This window comes from Podarcis vaucheri, assembly GCF_965113315.1.
Source record: "Podarcis vaucheri genome assembly, chromosome: 17".
Classification (NCBI taxonomy): Eukaryota; Metazoa; Chordata; class Lepidosauria; order Squamata; family Lacertidae; genus Podarcis; species Podarcis vaucheri.
This window is the reverse complement of record NC_138755.1, coordinates 14,708,380-14,727,510: the sequence shown is the minus strand read 5'-3', so window position 1 is coordinate 14,727,510 and position 19,131 is coordinate 14,708,380. Positions and strand designations below refer to the sequence as shown.

General features: G+C 43.1%; 1 long non-coding RNA gene across 1 annotated transcript in view; it reads left to right on the top strand.

Annotated features, from left to right (window-relative positions):
* Positions 1 to 461: 461 nt before the first annotated feature.
* LOC309522151 overlaps positions 462 to 19,131 on the top strand; it is a 48,105-nt gene continuing 29,435 nt past the window's right edge. Inside the window, exon 1 of the long non-coding RNA XR_014214918.1 lies at positions 462 to 582. This is a non-coding gene — a long non-coding RNA (uncharacterized lncRNA). The remainder of the gene's footprint in view (positions 583 to 19,131) is intronic.

Below are 19,131 nucleotides of genomic sequence, written 5' to 3'. Positions count from 1 at the left end.
ACGACTTTCTGTAGTGCTCATTATCATCACGAGTGCAACTCTGCAATTTATGCACCTTCTGGCAAAATATCTGTCCCTTTCTCCCCAAAATATGCAAACCCACAATGAGCACTTTCACGCAATGCTTGTTTCAGGGATCACCGGTTCCCCACCCACCTCTGATCCTGAGAATGAAGATATATTAGTTTATCTCTATCTATAAACAGATAGGCATAATAAAACCCTGCTGAAATAAAATACAATTCTCTCTCTCTCTCTCTCTATCTCTCTCTATCTCTCTCTCTCTCTCTCTCTCTCTCTGTGTGTGTGTAACTAAAAAGCATTCCTTACACAATTTGTATATAAATACGCATATGTATGCACATGGTGGGGAAATCTCAATGCATTTAATGCCAGGCTCCCAATTATCTTTGCAAATCAGATGTTAGGCTGAATCATAGATCAGTTCTGACTTCCTTACTCTGGCTTCTGGGCTCTTACAACATTTTCTTATGAGCCGAATTCTCAAGATGAGTGGATGATTTCCTTTCGGTTCCCACAATTTATCTCCTCTTCACATGGCTCCGGGATTTTTCGCTGAAGGTAGGTCTCAACTGCCTTTGCGTTACTAATCTCTTAGGATATTATTGGTAGAGTCCTTCTCTTTTGCTCTTGGAGTTGAAAAGCCAGTGGGCGTTGCTGTGTTTGTGGCTGGCACAGAGACGCTTAGGGTTTTCATTAGACTTTTACAGTGCAATTTGCCTTATATATGTTCGCTTGGAAGGTAACTCCGCTGTGTCCAATAGCCTGTGCATTGGGGATTGTCCCCTGAAGGATAAATAAGCTGAATCATTTAGAACGAGGTAATAAAATCAGGTGCACTCGCATTCTCCCTGCGTTGTTTTGTGTGTGCAATATTTAGTCTGGAAGGGATTGTAGAATATAATATGTACTTAAAGACCTATTGCTTAATGAAATAGGCATACTAACTTTTGAATCTCAGAAAGAGATTAAAAAGATGCTATCCTGCCTTGATGAAGCATAGGCAAGGTGCATGTGTGCCGTTTAGACATTTCGCAAGCTGCTATTCCCTAAGGAATATTTGCAAGACATAATGGCCTCAATCTAGATAAAGATTAGCTGAGATGATGCTCCATTGAAAGCAAAGGGATGTTCATCATAACCTGTCTAACCCCCATTACATTCAATGGGACAGCCCAATCCCCTGCTTGTTTGCTTGGATTGACACCTGACAGTGTTTCCTGCGACTTACTCTCAGGTTGAGTGTGCACAAGGTTGCAGTCTTCTTTTTTTAAAAAAATATATAATTTTTATTGATTTTTACATATTAGTTATCATTCATACAACAGAACTTCGCATCTTATACAATCTTTTTGGACTTCCATCAGCCCCTCTGATGGTCTTCCGTTCTTATCACTTACTCTGCATTTCTTAAATTCCTATTGCCTTTAATTATCTTAACTAACAGTCTCCCTCGTTATCTTTTTTTTTTTTGCAATGTTTCAAATAGTTCACCTTACAAAACTTCTCGCAAACCTACGAACGTAATATGATCCTCACAATTACTCTCCAAATAATCCGTAAATTTATGCCAGTCTTTTGTGAATCTCTGGCCCCGCAGATTTCAAATTCTTCCTGTTAATTTATCTAGTTCTGCATAGTCCATCAGTTTCATCCTCCATTCTTCTTTTGTCAGTAATTCTTCTTGTTTCCAATTTTGTACCAGTAATATTCTTGCTGCCGTCATTGCATATAGAAATAATTTACAATCCTTTATTTTTATATCATCTCCTACAATGCCAAGTAAAAATGTTTCTGGTTTCTTAAATGTATATTTCAACATTTTTTTCATCTCGTTATATATTATTTCCCAGAAGTTTTTCACTTTTTTACATTCCCACCACATATGGTAAAATGTTCCTTCTCCTTTTTTACATTTCCAACATTTATACAACAAGGTTGCAGTCTTAGTCACTACTTGCCACAGCCAGATCAGAGCTGAAGAACTGGTGAGAGGGTACCGAGAAGTGTAATCTGAATAGCTGATTTTGCCCTGGGAAAACTTGTTCAATCATTAACCATTTGTTTCATGATCTGAACATTAAGAGGAGCATGTGGAGGAAGAAAGTGCAATTCTCTCTCTCCTGTCTTACTTCCTTGAAAGCTTCAAGATCATTTGAATTCCCCCTGCCCTGGCCAGTTTGGATCCAAACGCTGAAATCAGCTGTCTTGGAAGAAAAGCACTGGAGTGATTAATATTGTGTGTGTTTTAGACTACCCCACAATCTCACAAATATACATGGTTATAGAGCTGTAGTTGCTGCTACAGCTAGGTCTGGGAGAAAAAATTGGTTCACTTCAAATTCTAATTCTAATTTGAACCTATCCAGTTCAGACTTTCCCAAATGATGTGTGAACTGACACAGAGCTATCCTTCAAAATCTGCATTTCTCTGAATCCTATGGTGGAGCACCCCAACTAAATGCATATAGCAAGAGGGAATTGTGGCTATGTAAGTGAAAATAGCATTGGTGTGAATCAGGCAAATTTCCATAGGAAAAGGTGCCTATTAGGATAAATTTGCATTAAAACGTTAATTTTCGCGAGGACTTAAAAAAAAAAAAGCAAGCTGATACAGAAATGTACAGAGCTGAACTGAAGACTGCAAAAATGAGAAACTGAGATTCATAGATTTGCCTATCTACCTTAGCTCTCCCTTAAATTGGGGGGGGGGAACCACCACTAGAACTGAAGGCATCTTCTCCGTATAGTAGCAGCAGCAGCTGGTCCTTGTCTTCTGACATGACTCCTGCTTGTTTGCTCTCATTCCTACTCCTGTTTTGCCTCTTGGAAAGATATGGGGAGTGATAATTAAATTATTTATTAGTGAATAAGCAAATACACGCAACTACAGAATCTCCCCTGGTTTTTTAGAAATTTAATTTTGTTTGGGAGGGTGGAAGGATGCACATAAATGTACAATCCCAATTAACCTTTTTCTCTATGTGTTTTGTTCCCTTCTTCTCCTTCTCCTTCTCCTTCTCCTTCTCCTTCTCCTTCTTCTTCTTCCATAAATTTGCCTTTGGGGGGTGGCCTTTGAAAAATGCCATTGGGTTTGAGTTGCTTAGAGTTGCCATTCTTTTTTAGACTAGCGATTGGAAGACTTCGCATTGGGATCTTATTAAAGAGAAAGAAAGGCACCTCGTTGCAACATTTTATTTTGTATAATTACTTTTCTGTCTTTTTCTCTTTTTAATCCAGGATGGATTAAAATGAAACTTGAGTGTAGCATGGGAATGTTTGCCTTTTCTCCCTTTCAACTCGAAACACATTTTCCACGTCCAACATTTAATTTAGCAATGAGTTAATTGCAGGCTTTCGCTCATGCTGATCAGTTGATATTCTAACCTCCTTGGGAAAAACAGCTCTTTGTAGGTGGTACGATTTTTATCATTGTTCTTCTTTGGGCAACTTAAATATATATATATTTATATTCTGGGAATAATTGGGTTGTATAATGCTAGTCATACTTAGAGTAGAATGGGCAGGACTATGGCTGCAGCCCTAAGCTCCTCGTTACCTGGGAGTAAGCCCCAGTTGGATTTACTTCTGTGCAGATATGGTTAGGATCGCATTATAACTTAGGTTCATTCATTTCAATGGGTCTACTCCAAGTATCATTTAGTTGGATGCAACCCATTATATTACAGCTAGCACAGTTTTATTTATTTTTTGTTTCTATCCCAACTTTTCTCCCAAGGAGGACATGATCTTCCTCCTCCTTTAATCCCCACAACAGCCCTGTGAGGTAGATTAGGCTGAGACCAGGCCCAGGATCTGGCCCAGGGTCACCCAGTGAGCTTCCTGACCTAGTGGAGATTTGAACACTGGTCTCCCAGGAATTAGTTCAACACACTAACCAGTGTTCAACACTGTCACAGACATGGGTACAGGCCCGGATTTAGGTTTGATGATGCCCTAAACTACCGAAGGTAGTAATGGGGCCCTTGATATGTCCAGCTGTCCTTTGTCAACAACAATTTGTCACTGTTTTTTGTGTTGAATATATGCTATATGGTAATTTATGGACCTCATAGGTAACTCATGTCATTTGCCCATGTTGCCCTGCAACCAGTCCATGCAGAATGTAGGCACCCTATATATAGAAAGGAGCAAACCAGTGATATTTTAGGGAGCAGGCAAGCAGGCAGGGCCCATGACTTACATCGTAGGAGCCGACACAACACAAAACACTGTTGCTGTATGTAGGTTTTGTTTTATTTGGTTTTTATCTTATATTTTGGAATTGTGCATCCAGGTGTTTTTCCTTTATTTTGGGGGGGGGGCAGGAGAGTGGGGCCCTAAGCTATAGCTTGTTTAGCTTATACAGAAATCTGGCACTACACGGGTAGCATGGTGTTTGCCATAACACTGAAAAAAGAAGAAGAGGAATTTGCTTGTTCTTGTTTGCCATGTGATTATTGCTAGGGTGCAAAGCCGAACAGGTTTCCTGCACTGCTGTACCTACTGAAATCCCCTTTTCTACAGAACTACTAACACCAACAAAATGGAGCCCTGTTTTCTTTTGCATTTGGAGACACTAATGGAAGCACATATTTTGGTCAGAGAACCACATTACAAAATTCGGAGAAGCACACATTGCAAAGGATAGCCATGTTTCGGTTGCAGGATAGATTTGAGACATGCGAATTAGGTAGGTTTGCATTAAAATGCCGACAGAACCAAACTGCATTCCCATCTCTAAAACGGATGGATTTATAAATTCTGCTTTGAGAACTGGAGAGGGAAGTGGCCAGAGAATACCTGAGGATGTTAACTAAAGCTCCAAAGTTGAGAGTAATCCTTTGGCATTGGCCAAGATTTTGAATCCTTTGTTCAGATCCCATTCCCCCCCCCCCCAGACTCATTGGATGAGCTCTTAGACAAGCCACTTCCTCATAGCCTTAGCAACCCATCTGCTATTGGGGAATAATAACACTGACCTCCCTTGCAAGAGTGTTGTTCAGATTCCTAAAGTAATGTACTTGAAGTGTTTAAAATGTGTTATATAAACAGCAATTACTGGTATATGTTGGAAGGGTCAGATAACAAATATGAGAAATGTATCCTGCAAAGCCTCTGAGCTTTTCCCAAGACATTTCATGCTTCTCAAGTTGAAAAAAATACATATATTTGCATCCAGTTTTCTGATGTCTTCACATATGTGATTTGCTACATTTTCTATCTTAGGATAATTCAAGACATGGCTGAGTTCTCTCAGGTCCAAATCCAGCACCGTGACTTCTAAGAGCTTATCCCGTTACGACCTTAAGCATTGTTCTTTTCCTACGCACAGCACTTTTTTGCAACTTTTCCAGTCGTGCAGTATCTATTTTCTTAATACCTAGAGAGGCTGCTGACGTTTCCCCTTATCGCTTTGATCAGTTTTCAGCTGAACTTTATTGTGTCCTTGATACATTTCCTTAATATTGGAAATGGACCTGATGTCTTTCCTGTTGTTGTTTAGTCATTTAGTCATGTCCAACTCTTCATGACCCCATGGACCAGAACACGCCAGGCACTCCTGTCTTCCACTGCCTCCCGCAGTTTGGTCAAACTCATGCTGGTAGCTTCGAGAACACTGTCCAACCATCTTGTCCTCTGTCGTCCCCTTCTCCTTGTGCCCTCCATCTTTCCCAACATCAGGGTCTTTTCCAGGGAGTCTTCTCTTCTCATGAGGTAGCCAAAGTATTGGAGCTTCAGCTTCACGATCTGTCCTTCTAGTGAGCACTCAGGGCTAATTTCCTTCAGAATTGATCGGTTTGATCTTCTTGCAGTCCATGGGACTCGCAAGAGTCTCCTCCAGTACCATAAGCATCAATTCTTCAGCGATCTGCCTTCTTTATGGTCCATCTCTCACTTCCAGCTCTCACTTCCTTTCCTAGTGTGTGCTAAATTTGGAGATTCTTAATATACTGGAAGTGAAGTCTATGCTCTGGCTATACAAATACAACTATGCGCACTTTGTACGTTTTACGCTGTATACGGCTTTTACGCATTAGGTATGCTGCTGTGGATTTTGAATCTATATAGCTGCTATTGTTAAATATGCATTATGTAGTCTAGCTGCACCTGAGGTAAGCAGATAATAATTTATTTTATCAGACTCTCAGGGGTTAAGTGGTGGTGTTTATTGCTGGGCTGACTTTGTGAATAATTTGCTAGTGGTTCTTATTGTGAATTGGTAATTATGACTATTATTTATATACTTGTTTTATTTGATTTATTTTTTGTTACTTTATGGCTATTATGTCACTTGCGTACATTGTTGTTTATTATGTCACTAAATAGTCCTATGGTCTTTGACTAAGGGCAGTATGTAAATTTCTTAAACTAATAATAATAATAATAAAGCAGTTTCTGAGCTGTAAAGAAATATATATTCTGAAGTCAGTATTTCCAAACATCTTTGGTAAGGTATAATTTCTGATATAATAGAAATGAGAATGCTTGTTATTGAGTTGTTGCTGTTTTTATTTTGATTATGTATTTTTTGGTTTTATATTCTGATTTTATTCTGTGAACCACCCTGAGACCTGGAGGTATAGGGGAGTGTATAAATTCAATAAATAAAAATAAAATACAGTTTGCCTTGTTTACCACATGCCCACCCTGGTCACGCAACAAGTATATTAGTTGGCATCTATGTCAAATATTAGCAACTATGCATTTCAGCTCCATTCAAATGAATATATCATTTGCCATTGACCTCAGTGGGATTCAGACTGTGTACCAGACATGCATGGGTTTTTCTTCCTTTCATATATCAACAGGGCCAGATTTAGGTTTGATGAGGCCCTCAGCTCCTGAAGGTAATGGGACCCTTTATGTGTCCAGCTGTCCTTTGTCAACAACAAATTGTCCCTGTTTTTTTGTGTTGAATACCTGCTATATGGTAATTTATGGACCTAATAGGTATTTGCACATAACAAAATATGTACATTTGCACATAACAAAATATGTATTTTATCAAAATAATTGTTAAAAAGTCCATGCAGAATGTAGGCACCCTATATATAGAAAGGAGCAAACCAGTGATATTTTAGGGAGCGGGCTAGCAGGCGGGGCTCATGACTTACATCATAGGAGCCTACATAACACAAAACACGGTTGCTGTTTGTAGGTTTTATTTTATTTGTTTTTTATCTTTTATTTTGGAAATGTACATCCGGTTGTTTTTTCTTTTAATTTTTTGGGTGCCCCAAGAGAGTGGGGCCCTAAGCTGTAGCTTGTTTAGCTTATACGTAAATCCGGCAATCTGGGCTGCATCAATAGGAGTATAGCATCTAGATCAAGGGAAGTAATAGTGCCACTGTATTCTGCTCTGGTCAGACCTCACCTGGAGTACTGTGTCCAGTTCTGGGCACCACAATTCAAGAAGGACACTGACAAACTGGAACGTGTCCAGAGGAGGGCAACCAAAATGGTCAAAGGCCTGGAAACGATGCCTTATGAGGAATGGCTAAGGGAGCTGGGCATGTTTAGCCTGGAGAAGAGGAGGTTAAGGGGTGATATGATAGCCATGTTCAAATATATAAAAGGATGTCACATAGAGGAGGGAGAAAGGTTGTTTTCTGCTGCTCCAGAGAAGCAGACACGGAGCAATGGATCCAAACTACAAGAAAGAAGATTCCACCTAAACATTAGGAAGAACTTCCTGACAGTAAGAGCTGTTCGACAGTGGAATTTGCTGGCAAGGAGTGTGGTGGAGTCTCCTACTTTGGAGGTCTTTAAGCAGAGGCTTGACAACCATATGTCAGGAGTGCTCTGATGGTGTTTCCTGCTTGGCAGGGGGTTGGACTCGATGGCCCTTGTGGTCTATTCCAACTCTATGATTCTATGATTCTATTCTAAGCAAGCACACAGTTTATCACCAGTGCTTTCTACAGCCCTATACCAACCGTAACCCACCCCTGGCTAGATTCTTTACAGTCCATGCATTTTTGAAAACAACCATTGTGAGCCACATTATAAGTCCGACTGACACTCTTTGACTCGGTCGGTCAAAAGTTGTGCAGGCCTGATATAACACAGGAGTCTGAAATTACCAAAAGACAACACTGTATGAAAATGATCGCTTCGTAATAGCAATGACATTATTCGTTACTCTAAATATAATAGTTTTTGGGAATTTTTGAAGATCAGCAAGTTAAAGAGTTCTTTAAAAATGTAATCACAGCCCCAGATTGACAATATCTTGCTTTAAATCAAGCAAGAGTCTTTCTTCTCAACCCTCGGGTAATGAACGCTGTGCATTATGATGGATGTTCTGTCTGCTAAGCTTCTGCTCACGGTATTCTTCTTACAAATCAGTTTCTCTGTCAGCTAATCTTGCCCAGAGGCCACCATCTCCTGGGATAATCTCTTGCAGATGAAGCCCCCATTGCTACGAATGGAAGCTGTAGCAGTTGAAGTCCCGTTCATTTAAACAAAGCTACCACAAATGACTGTCACAGAGGATGGTGCCAGTCTAAAATCCAGACATGTACCATCGTGTGGAAGAGTATCAGTCAATTTATTATTTTTATTTTTATTTTTTTAAAAAAACAATAGCGACAATACTTAAATTTCTGGACAGCTGTGCCAAATATGGGGAAAGCCAAATATAAAATTATTGTATTAACAGTGTTTATAGTCTTATTACCCTGTAATTATATTACATCTCTGGCTGTTTTTTCTTTCCTTTTCATGCCTCCTCTAGCATACTGCTGCCTGAACTTGTTTGAAAAATGCAAAGTAGGTGAAGCGATCTCTTTTTATTGGCCAATCTTGTATTTAAGGATTTGGGAGCCTTTGGGATCTTGCAGGGTTCTTTCTTAGACCAGGAGGTTCAGAGAAAAGCACTACAGGGCATACTCTGGTCCCAAGTTTAATAGTTTTAAGTCCCGTTGACCCCACTGGGGGAGCAGAGCTCATGCTAACATTTCTCCCATGGAAATCAGAGGGAGTTGAAAAATCCCTTAATCTCTGGTCCCATCATTCAAGTTCCCAACTTTCTTCAAAGGCAGGAAAAGATCAACAACAAATGCCATAGCATTCACTTAAACTGGGGGACAATAATCCACCCAGTTCCAGTGTGGATCTTTCCACAGATGGTTGGATGGTCAGATAAATGTCCCGCCTCTCGTGGTCACATGACTCAGGAGGGCTTTCTTCCTCTTCCTAAATTTGAGTTCCCATCAAAGGCTGCAATCCTAACCCCAGTTACCCGGGAATGATCCCTGTTGAATGCAATACGAGTAAGCAGACGCAGAATTGTGTCGTAGAAAGAGAATTCACCACTGTAGAAAGGTGATTTTAATGTCTACCTTTGCAGCAGTGCATCTAGAGATGTTTTATCTGGGCTAGAGATCAGAAGGCCGGAGGGGGGGACCAGAAAAATGGGGAGGGGGGACCAGGGTTTTTTTCTGTTTTCCCCCAAAGCCATTTTTTCCCAGGAAAATTGGAAGAAAAATAAAGTCTGTGCAATATTCAAACTATCAAACTGGTTGTTTTCCCCCAAAAAATTTCCAGGAAAAAACGGCCTTGGAAAAAAATGGGAGGGAAACCCTGGTTTTTTCCAATCTTTCCGGGGGGGGGTGGGGTTCCAGGCCTTTCCATCTCTAATCTGGTCCAGTGTAGAAGTCCAGGTAGCAGAAACATCTGCAGTGGAAATCCTTTCAAACAATGTGGTAATATAGACGAGTATCCCATTTCTCATTTTAACTTGCATTCTGGGACAGCCTTCTTTGCAGCGCAATCTGATGCATATCTCTTCAAAGGTAAGTCCCATTGGGCTCAGTGGGACTGACTTCCAGGTAAGGACCGGGGAGTTAATTAAGTAGATTTCAATGGGTTTCCATAGAATGTTTGTGTTGTGTTGAATCCTTATGAATAGGTCTGCAGTCTGCGTTCTCCAGGAACATGCATGCAGGAAGCGAGGGCAAAGTTCTTCAAGAATGATAACCACACAGCGCATATGATATTAGACAAGGGATCCGTGCCAGTTTCCTGTCTGGGCATATTCAGTGTGTGAGTCACTCGGAATACTTTGCGCTTGTAGTCAGATTGTGACTGAGAACATAGGAATGTTCAGCCCACCTCACCCTGGGTCCTGTCAACCTCTTCAAGCTTCCTTCAGGTGGAAGCTAGTCTTTTATAAGGGAAGCCACAGGGAACCCCCACTTGGGTTGAGGCTGCCATGTGAGGGGAAAGTAGGATCCGACACCTTTTCTTCTCCCACAAAGCCAACCCAAGGATTATCTCTCCAGAGCTGCTATGAACCACAGAAGGGGAAATTTGCAATCTTATAAGTGCAAGCTCCCAAGTCTCTCCCTAGATAAAAGGTAAAGGGCCCCCTGACCATTAGGTCCAGTCGTCGCTGACTCTGGGGTTGCTCATCTCGCTTTATTGGCCGAGGGAGCCAGCGTACAGCTTCCGGGTCATGTGGCCAGCATGACTAAACCGCTTCTGGCGAACCAGAGCAGCGCACGAAAACGCTGTTTACCTTCCGCTGGAGTGGTACCTATTTATCTACTTGCACTTTGACATGCTTTCGAACTGCTAGGTTGGTAGGAGCTGGGACAGAGCAACGGGAGCTCACCCCCGTCATGGGGATTTGAACCACTGACCTTCTGATCAGCAAGCCCTAGGCTCAGTGGTTTAGACCACAGCGCCACCCATGTCCCTTTCTCCCTAGATAAAGGTAAAGGGACCCCTGACCATTAGGTCCAGTCGTGGCCGACTCTGGGGTTGCGGCGCTCATCTCACTTTATTGGCCGAGGGAGCCGGCGTACAGCTTCTGGGTCATGTGGCCAGCATGACTAAGCTGCTTCTGGCGGACCAGAGCAGTGCACGGAAAAACTAGCAGCAATTTAGGAGTACTATCTGGCCCATCACCTGGGGTGAAAAAATAGGTTCTCCTATGAAATAGTCCTGTCCCACCCCCATTGCCATGACTCTAATCTAAAATGGGGTTGTGCTGCTTTTTCAAAAATAAAATTACTTTGGAAGTTCCAAACATGGAGTTCCAATGTAATATAGCTGAACTATAAGCTCCTCAAAGCAGAGATCTGCCTTATCTATCTTGTTTCTCAATTATGCTGGTACACTAATAGTGTTGAGGAGCTTACAAACAAGGTTAAACCAGGCTTCCTCAACGGCGGCCTATAACTCCCATGATCCCTAGCTAGCAAGACCAGTGGTCAGGGATGATAGGAATTGTAGTCTCAAAACATCTGGAGGGCCGAGCTTGAGGAAGCCTGGGTTAAACTGAGTTTGTGTGCATAGGATTGCAGCAATTCGCATTCAGCCGTGGCGTCTTACATGATTTGTAAATTCAGACTCAATTAATAATTGACCTTAAGGGTCAAAGTACATGTTTTAATACAACATCAATATGCAAAAGCAAGAAAATGCAATACTAGCCAGAAAAGACCTGTAGTGATTATTATACAGCCATGATTTTATTTGTGGCAATGATATGATTGGTTGGTTGGTTGGTTTGTTGGAGCACTCATAACAATGCCACAGAGCCCACTTTACAAATGTGTAACAAACAAAATAGAGAATACTGTTGAATATGCTGGCTGATCATCCTTTGTTGGGCTAGCTCAAGATGACTAGCTCGATGTGAGTTAATTGTGTACTATTCCTGACAGCTTTATCTCTAGCTTTTGGGATGCAATACCCATCAGCACCTGTTGTCTTTGTCCATGGAGTTTTCTTGGCAGGGATACTGGAGTGGCTTGCCGGTTCCTGCTCCAGGTGGATCCCATTTGGTCAAAACTCTCCACTATGACCTGTCCATCTTGGGTAGCCCTGCACAGCATAGCTCATAGCTTCTCTGAGTTATTCAAGCCCCTTCGCCACGGCAAGGCAGTGATCCATGAAGGGGATCATGGATCCATGAAGGGGATCATGGATCCATGAAGGGGATCCATGAAGGGGATCATGGATCAGTGATCCATGAAGGGGATCTTAAAAAGCAGAGACATCACCTTGCCAACAAAGGTCCGCATAGTTAAAGCTATGATTTTCCCAGCAGTGATGTATGGAAGTGAGAGCTGGACCATAAAGAAGGCTGATCGCTGAAGAATTGATGCTTTTGAAGGAGGAGACTCTTGAGAGTCCCATGGCCTGCAAGAAGATCAAACCTCTCCATTCTGAAGGAAATCAGCCCTGAGTGCTCACTGGAAGGACAGATCCTGAAGCTGAGGCTCCAATACTTTGGCCACCTCATGAGAAGAGAAGACTCCCTGGAAAAGACCCTGATGTTGGGAAAGATGGAGGGCACAAGGAGAAGGGGATGACAGAGGACGAGATGGTGGGACAGTGTTCTTGAAGCTGCCAGCATGAGTTTGACCAAACTGCGGGAGGCAGTGGAAGACAGGGGTGCCTGGTGTGCTCTGGTCCATGGGGTCATGAAGAAGCGGACATGACTAAACGACTAAACAACAACAACCCATCAGCACCTAAAGGAGAAGCAGAAAAACAATTACTTTTACGTTTCACTTTGGACAGAGATCGCTACAAATAACCTGATGCTGAAGCATTTGGGTTGGGATGGCTTTTTCCTGTGGGCTAGAAAAGGTTTCCCATCCTGACCCATTTGCTTCCAGCATTCCCTGCTTCCATATTTGTGGATCAAGCAAATATGACAAAGATAGCATAATTATCAAGTACTGTATTTCCCCCATGTATAAGACTATATTTTCCCCCAATTTTTTTAAGTTTAAAATTGGGGGTCATCTTATACAGGGAATGTTGTAATGAAATATATAAATAATTTTATTTCTTAATTTTGGACTCAAAAAATAGGGGTTGTCTTATACATGGAAAAATACAGTAAAGATACTGAAAGTGTTTAGGGGTGGAGTTTGAGGCTGTCCAATATTAAATTAGATTCAAAAGGGATACTGGCAGGACCGGAAAGTCAAAGTTCATGAATACTTCGGAATGGGAGAGTCGCTGTTTGTAGCTGAGCCTCTTCTCTCTCAACCTCAGTTCTGTCTCTTTTTCTTTTCTACACATTAACTGCCAACTCTGTTGGTCTCCTCTCTGCGGACTGCAAAGCTCTGCTCCCATGAAACAGAAAGAAAGAAGTTGTGGCTGATTGCTGAGTTTAGAAAACTACCACTACTTCCTTGTTACCATTTGATTACAAAAGCAGTCTTTCTCTCTCTCCTAATCAGGGCTGGATTTAGGTTTGATGAGGCCCTCAGCTATTGTGGGTAATGGGGCCCTTTATATGTCCAGCTGTCCTTTGTCAACAACCAATTGTCACTGTTTTTTGTGTTGAATATATGGTACATGGTCATTTATGGACCTCATGGGTATCTCAAGCCATTTGCACATGTTGCCCTGCAACCAGTACATGCAGAACGTAGGCACCCTATATACAGTGGTACCTCAGGTTACATACGCTTCAGGTTACATATGCTTCAGGTTACAGACTCCGCTAACCCAGAAATAGTGCTTCAGGTTAAGAACTTTGCTTCAGGATGAGAACAGAAATCGTGCTCCGGTGGCACGGCAGCAGCAGGAGGCCCCATTAGCTAAAGTGGTGCTTCAGGTTAAGAAGAGTTTCAGGTTAAGTACGGACCTCCGGAACGAATTAAGTACTTAACCCGAGGTACCACTGTATAGAAAGGAGCAAACCAGGGATATTTTAGGGAGCAGGCAGGGTCCATGACTTACATCATAGGAGCCAACACAACACAAAACACTGTTGCTGTAAGTAGGTTTAATTTTATTTGTTTTTAATCTTCTTTTATGGAAATGTACATCCAGTTTTTTCCCCTTTAATTTTTTTGGGGGCCCCAAGAGAGTGGGGCCCTAAGCTAGAGCTTGTTTAGCTTATACGTAAATCCGGCACTGCTCCTAATATTAAACTCCCTGGGCACCTGGGCACCTTAGGAAGCCCTCCTTCTTACAGGCTGTCAGTTTATTGTTATATTTTCCTCCCGACCAGCTCTGATCACGCTTTTCTTTGCTGCATTTTTTTGTGATTTTAAATCTCTCCTGGGGTTCTCTCTCCAAAGAGTAGATAGATTAAAAAACTTTATTTGCATTAGCCAATGGCCATAGCAACAATAAAACATTACAGTATACGCAGAAAGGGAAATTTGATATAAGAGCACAATTTAAAGTCCCGAATCAGCAGTCAGTTAGTGGCCCTTATTCTGATTGCCCCTGCTATGAACCTAGCAACCTTTGCTGTTATCTGCTCATTTTGATCTGATAGAAGAAAGGACATTGTGGCAGTGGTTGAGCGCCCCAGGATGGTCAGTACGAGTGGGGTGATAATTTCATTCCTCAGGTCCATAGCTGTCAAGCGTCCCTTATTTGGCGGGACAGTCCCTTATCCCAGGGCCATGTCCCGCTGCTGTCCCTTATTGGTGATGTCCCTTAAATCAGTGTTTCCCAACCACTGTTCCGCGGCACACTAGTGTGCCGCGAGATGTTGCCTGGTGTGCCGCGGGAAAAACTAAAAAATTTGAAAGATTTTTTTTTTTAAAAAGTCAAATTTTTGATTGGGGCGCCGTCACTAGATGACCCCTGGGGTTCCCTCCCTCCCTCCCGCTCTGCGCCTCCCTCCTCCTCCTACTCCTCCTCCGGGGAGGCCCTTCCTGGCTCTCGGCCAAGGCTTGGCGGCTGCCACTCACTCACTCGCTCGCCCACCCGTCCCTCCATCCCTGCACCCGGCCTCTCCCCCTCTGTCCCCGGCGTGGGGGCTGCCGGGATCCGTAGTCCCCTTGCCCTTGGGCTCCGCGCCCGCGCGGGGTGCGCGAACTACATTTCCCAGCGTGGCCTGGTGGGCCGGGCGTTTTGTTTGAAGCGCTCTTCTCCCGGCCATGGAATGAGCGCAGCGGCGGCGGCCGCGTGGGCAGGGGCTCTTCCGCGCAGACCCCGCGCAGCCTGCCTGCGCCCCCGCGGAGATCGGGCGGCAGGATGGAGCCCGGGGATCCCCGCAGAGGCGGAGCGGCGGAGGCAGCCCCCCAGGTAGGGCTGCGTCGGGGGGTTTTATTTTTGCAATGCTGCATCCGCACCGGAGGGGATGCATCGGACTGCGGGGAGACCCCTTGGCGGGCGTGCAAGGCAATGCATGCGTGCAGGCGTTTCATGGAGTGCAGTGCAATGCAATGGCAACGCGGCGCCCTGCATGCATGCATGCAACTTCCACCGGCGCTCCGGACTTGGCAGGTGAGGGGGGTCCCCAGTGGGCGGCAGAGAGAGCCGGGAGGGCGAAGGGGAGCCGGGGGGAGCAGCGCTGCTCCCCGAGCCGAGCCCGGGGGGAAACTTCGGCGTCGTTGCGCCGGGTGTTGGAAGCGGAGACTGGCGGGGGCCCCTCACCTGCAAAACCTGGTCGCCTCTCATATATTTTGTGCATTGCATTCATCGCCCGCTTTCTCCTCCAAGGAGCTCCCGGGGGCGCACGTGGTTCTCCCCGTGTTATCCTCGCAACAACAGCCCTGCGAGGTGGGTCAGGCGAGTGGCCCAAGGGAGCACCCAGGGATTGTCCTGACCAGGTGGGGTGATTTGAACCCTGCTCTCTGCCCGGTCTTCGTCCTCATTTAGCCCCCACATGTGCATGACTGTGCATGACTGAGGTTTCCCCCCCTCGTCTTGGCTATGGTGTGAGTCTGTGCTGTTAATTAATGGGGTTCTGCCTTCGGAGAAGATGAGCCAGCCCTCAAGGAGGTGATTATGTAATTTGCTAGCAATTCATGTCCCTCCCGGCGTGACGCTGCGCGCTGACGTCACGGGGCTGTAATGGTGGTGTGCCTCGAGATTTTTTTCATGAAACAAGTGTGCCTTTGCCCAAAAAAGGTTGGGAAACACTGCCTTAAATAAGCTACTGAAGGTAATGGGGCCCTTTCTATGTCCAGCTGTGCTTTGTCAACAACAAATTGTTGCTGGTTTTTTGTGTTGGATATATGCTATATGGTAATTCATGGACCTAATAGGTATCTAAAGCCATTTGCACGCAGCAAAATATGTATTTTATCAAAGTAATTGTTGATCCCTTATTTTGGCTGCTGATCCCTTATTTTCGAGTCTGCTGGTCCCTTATTTTCAAATCTGTAAGTTGACAGCTATGCTCAGGTCTTTGTAGAGAGTGCAAGACAGGAGGACGTTTCGATGCTACCATCTCCACAGGGGCAGACGTTTCTCAGGCTGCATCTTTTGGAATCTCCAAAGAGTTCTTTCCCTAAACCCAGATCTTGGCATCCAGAGAAATTCTGCATATATTGCACCAACATTCCCGGCCTGCCTCCTGAAACTGTTCAGTCCCTGGAGGACTGCGAGATGCATTTTCAAGTGATTTGACCGTGGCTGGAAATCTGTACATGCAAAAGCAATGGGGAAGGAAGTTGCTACAGAAAAGCAAAATGTCTTCCACCACCCAAAGTGGTTTGCTGCAGTCGTACGTACCTGTGACTTCCAAACTATATTGGCTTCTTAAACATTGGTGAAATATTAAGAAGAAAGATACATAAGAATCAAAGAAATCTCAACACAGATTTTTATGACTCTTGTGCTGTTTCTGTGATAAAAGGTTGTTTGCACTGAATCATGGAAACCACAAATAGTTCTGACATGCGCCCAGAAACGTCTCAAGACCTTTGTTCTAATTTCATACATTCTTCGAAACAATGGCTGAGTCCCTGCTGAGGAGAAAAAAACTCCACACTGTCAGTTTACTTGTTTTATTTTCCTTACAACCGGCTTTGATCACATTCTGATTTTACTTTCCATAAGGAAATATTCCTCTTCAGTACTTAATTCAGCTCTCCTTAATCATCAGTAGCTAAAATGGCACTTGTTAAATGAGAGACATTAATAAATGCAAATTTATGAATCATCCATGACCATTATCTTGCTTTTTTTTTAATGGCAACCATGACTTTTTTCTATGGCTTCATACCAAATTGATAGAACCAGTAACTTCAAATCGAAGCAACGCTTGATCATGTCAATGAATAATTTCTAATTATAGCTTAATTTCTCCAATATCCCCCCGCACTGCCACCACCTATGAACACTGTTCCGACATTACAAAAGCTATTGTTACAATGAGAATCCTAAGTATAAAACATATTCTGGAAGTACATGTGTTTTGGGGGTTCAAAGAAGCCTGGGTTGCTTACCCTGTAAAATCTCAATTTCAGGTGTTTTACTAAAGTGACTTATACCATATGAAGCTGCCTTATGCTGTGATGGGGGACAATTTCACTTGGCTGACATTTTATTGCACATCTGCCTAATTCACACTTGCTGAAGCAGTATGTCAAGTGAAGCACAGTATTCCTTCAAAATGTGATTCTCGCCCCCCCCCCCCCGATTTTGGTGGTGCAGTTCTCCAGTCAAAAATTGCATTCCAAACAATCATATGTTAGAGGAAACTGCAATAAAAATGTGGGGAGACCCAGTACAGCATTCAGAAACTGGAAGGGAAATATTTTAGCAACTCTGTTACTGATTTAAAGGGCCATTCGTGAACAAATGGTGTGAAATTGCTAAATTGCAACTTGTCAAAGAGGTTCAATTCTATCACTGGTGGCCTATATAGGAATGACAGGGTGTGTTGTGTAATCAAGACTGCTTTGCAAATGGTTGATACAATTTTCACAGTCTGTATTTTATTTTACCGTATTTATTTAATTGCATTTTGTTTGCTTCTCACATTCGCTCCCCAACTTAGGATAACACTTCGTTCATCTGATGAAGTGGATTCTAGTCCATTGACGTTTATTCCTTAGTTAATTTGCTACAGGTTTTAAGGCATGGGTAGGCAAACTAAGGCCCGGGGGCTGGATCCAGCCCAATCGCCTTCTAAATCCGGCCCACGGACTGTCTGGGAATCAGCGTGTTTTTACATGAGTAAAATGTGTCCTTTTATTTAAAATGCATCTCTGGGTTATTTGTGGGGCATAGGAATTCGTTCACCCCCCAAAAAACAATATAGTTTCGGCCCCCCACAAGGTCTGAGGAACAGTGGACTGGCCCCCTGCTGAAAAAAGTTTGCTGACCCCTGCTTTAAGGTATTCAAAGTTTCACAAAGACTCACTGATGTTTTTGCGGCGGCTGCTCTTGTTTATTATTAATATCATGCCTGCCGTGCAGGACGCAGCGACTAGTCGCTTCTGCTTAAAAAGGAAATATTACTGACAACACTTTGAGAAATCGGAAAATCTGATTTGTATAGAGGTCATGACGAATGTCCACAAAACCAAGTAAAATAATAATAATGTGAAATATTCTTCTTTTATTTGATGTGAGAGGAAGATAAATTTAAAACCATGCACCTGAGCTCGATTTACTTCTGCAGATCCTTCCAGTGGATGTTTTAATAATAATAATAATAATAAATTTTATTTATATCCCGCCCTCCCCAGCCGAAGCCGGGCTCAGGGCGGCTAACAACAATAAAACAGTACAAAAGTACAACATAAACAACATTCTAAAATCATTCATTATAAAAATTAATTAATTCAAGCCACTAGCAACCATTGGGCCAGAGCTCTGCGAAGATTGCCGAGGGAGGGAGTCAGGCTGTGCCCTGGCCAAAGGCCTGGTGGAACAAGTTTTAACTTGTCTGTGCACAAGTTTGCATTCTTGAGAGTTTGTTACTATTTCTCCTGGGCCAAATTGCATGTGATGGCAGGCGACTGATGGCTTTAAACGGGATGGCCTCAATTATGTATTTAAAGCAGGAGTACAGTATGTGATTAAGGCTGCAGTTTCCCCCACTTACCTAGGAGTAACAGTGTCACGCAAGACATGTCTACTTTCACTATAGCTCAGTCGGTAGAGCATGAGACTCTCCATTTCAGGGTTGTGGGTTCAGGGCCGGATTTAGGTTGGATGCAGCCCTCAGCTACTGAAGCATAGCTGTCAACTTTTCCCTTTTCTTGCGAGGAATCCTATTCGGAATAAGGGAATTTCCCTTAAAAAAGGGGGGAAATGTTGACAGCTATATGTGGGAAACTTTTGTCATGGCAATTGAAAAAGAGACAAAAATTGAACACTGTGACAAGTTTGGAAATGGAAGGAAAAATTATCCACAAACCAAATGAGATAAATAAC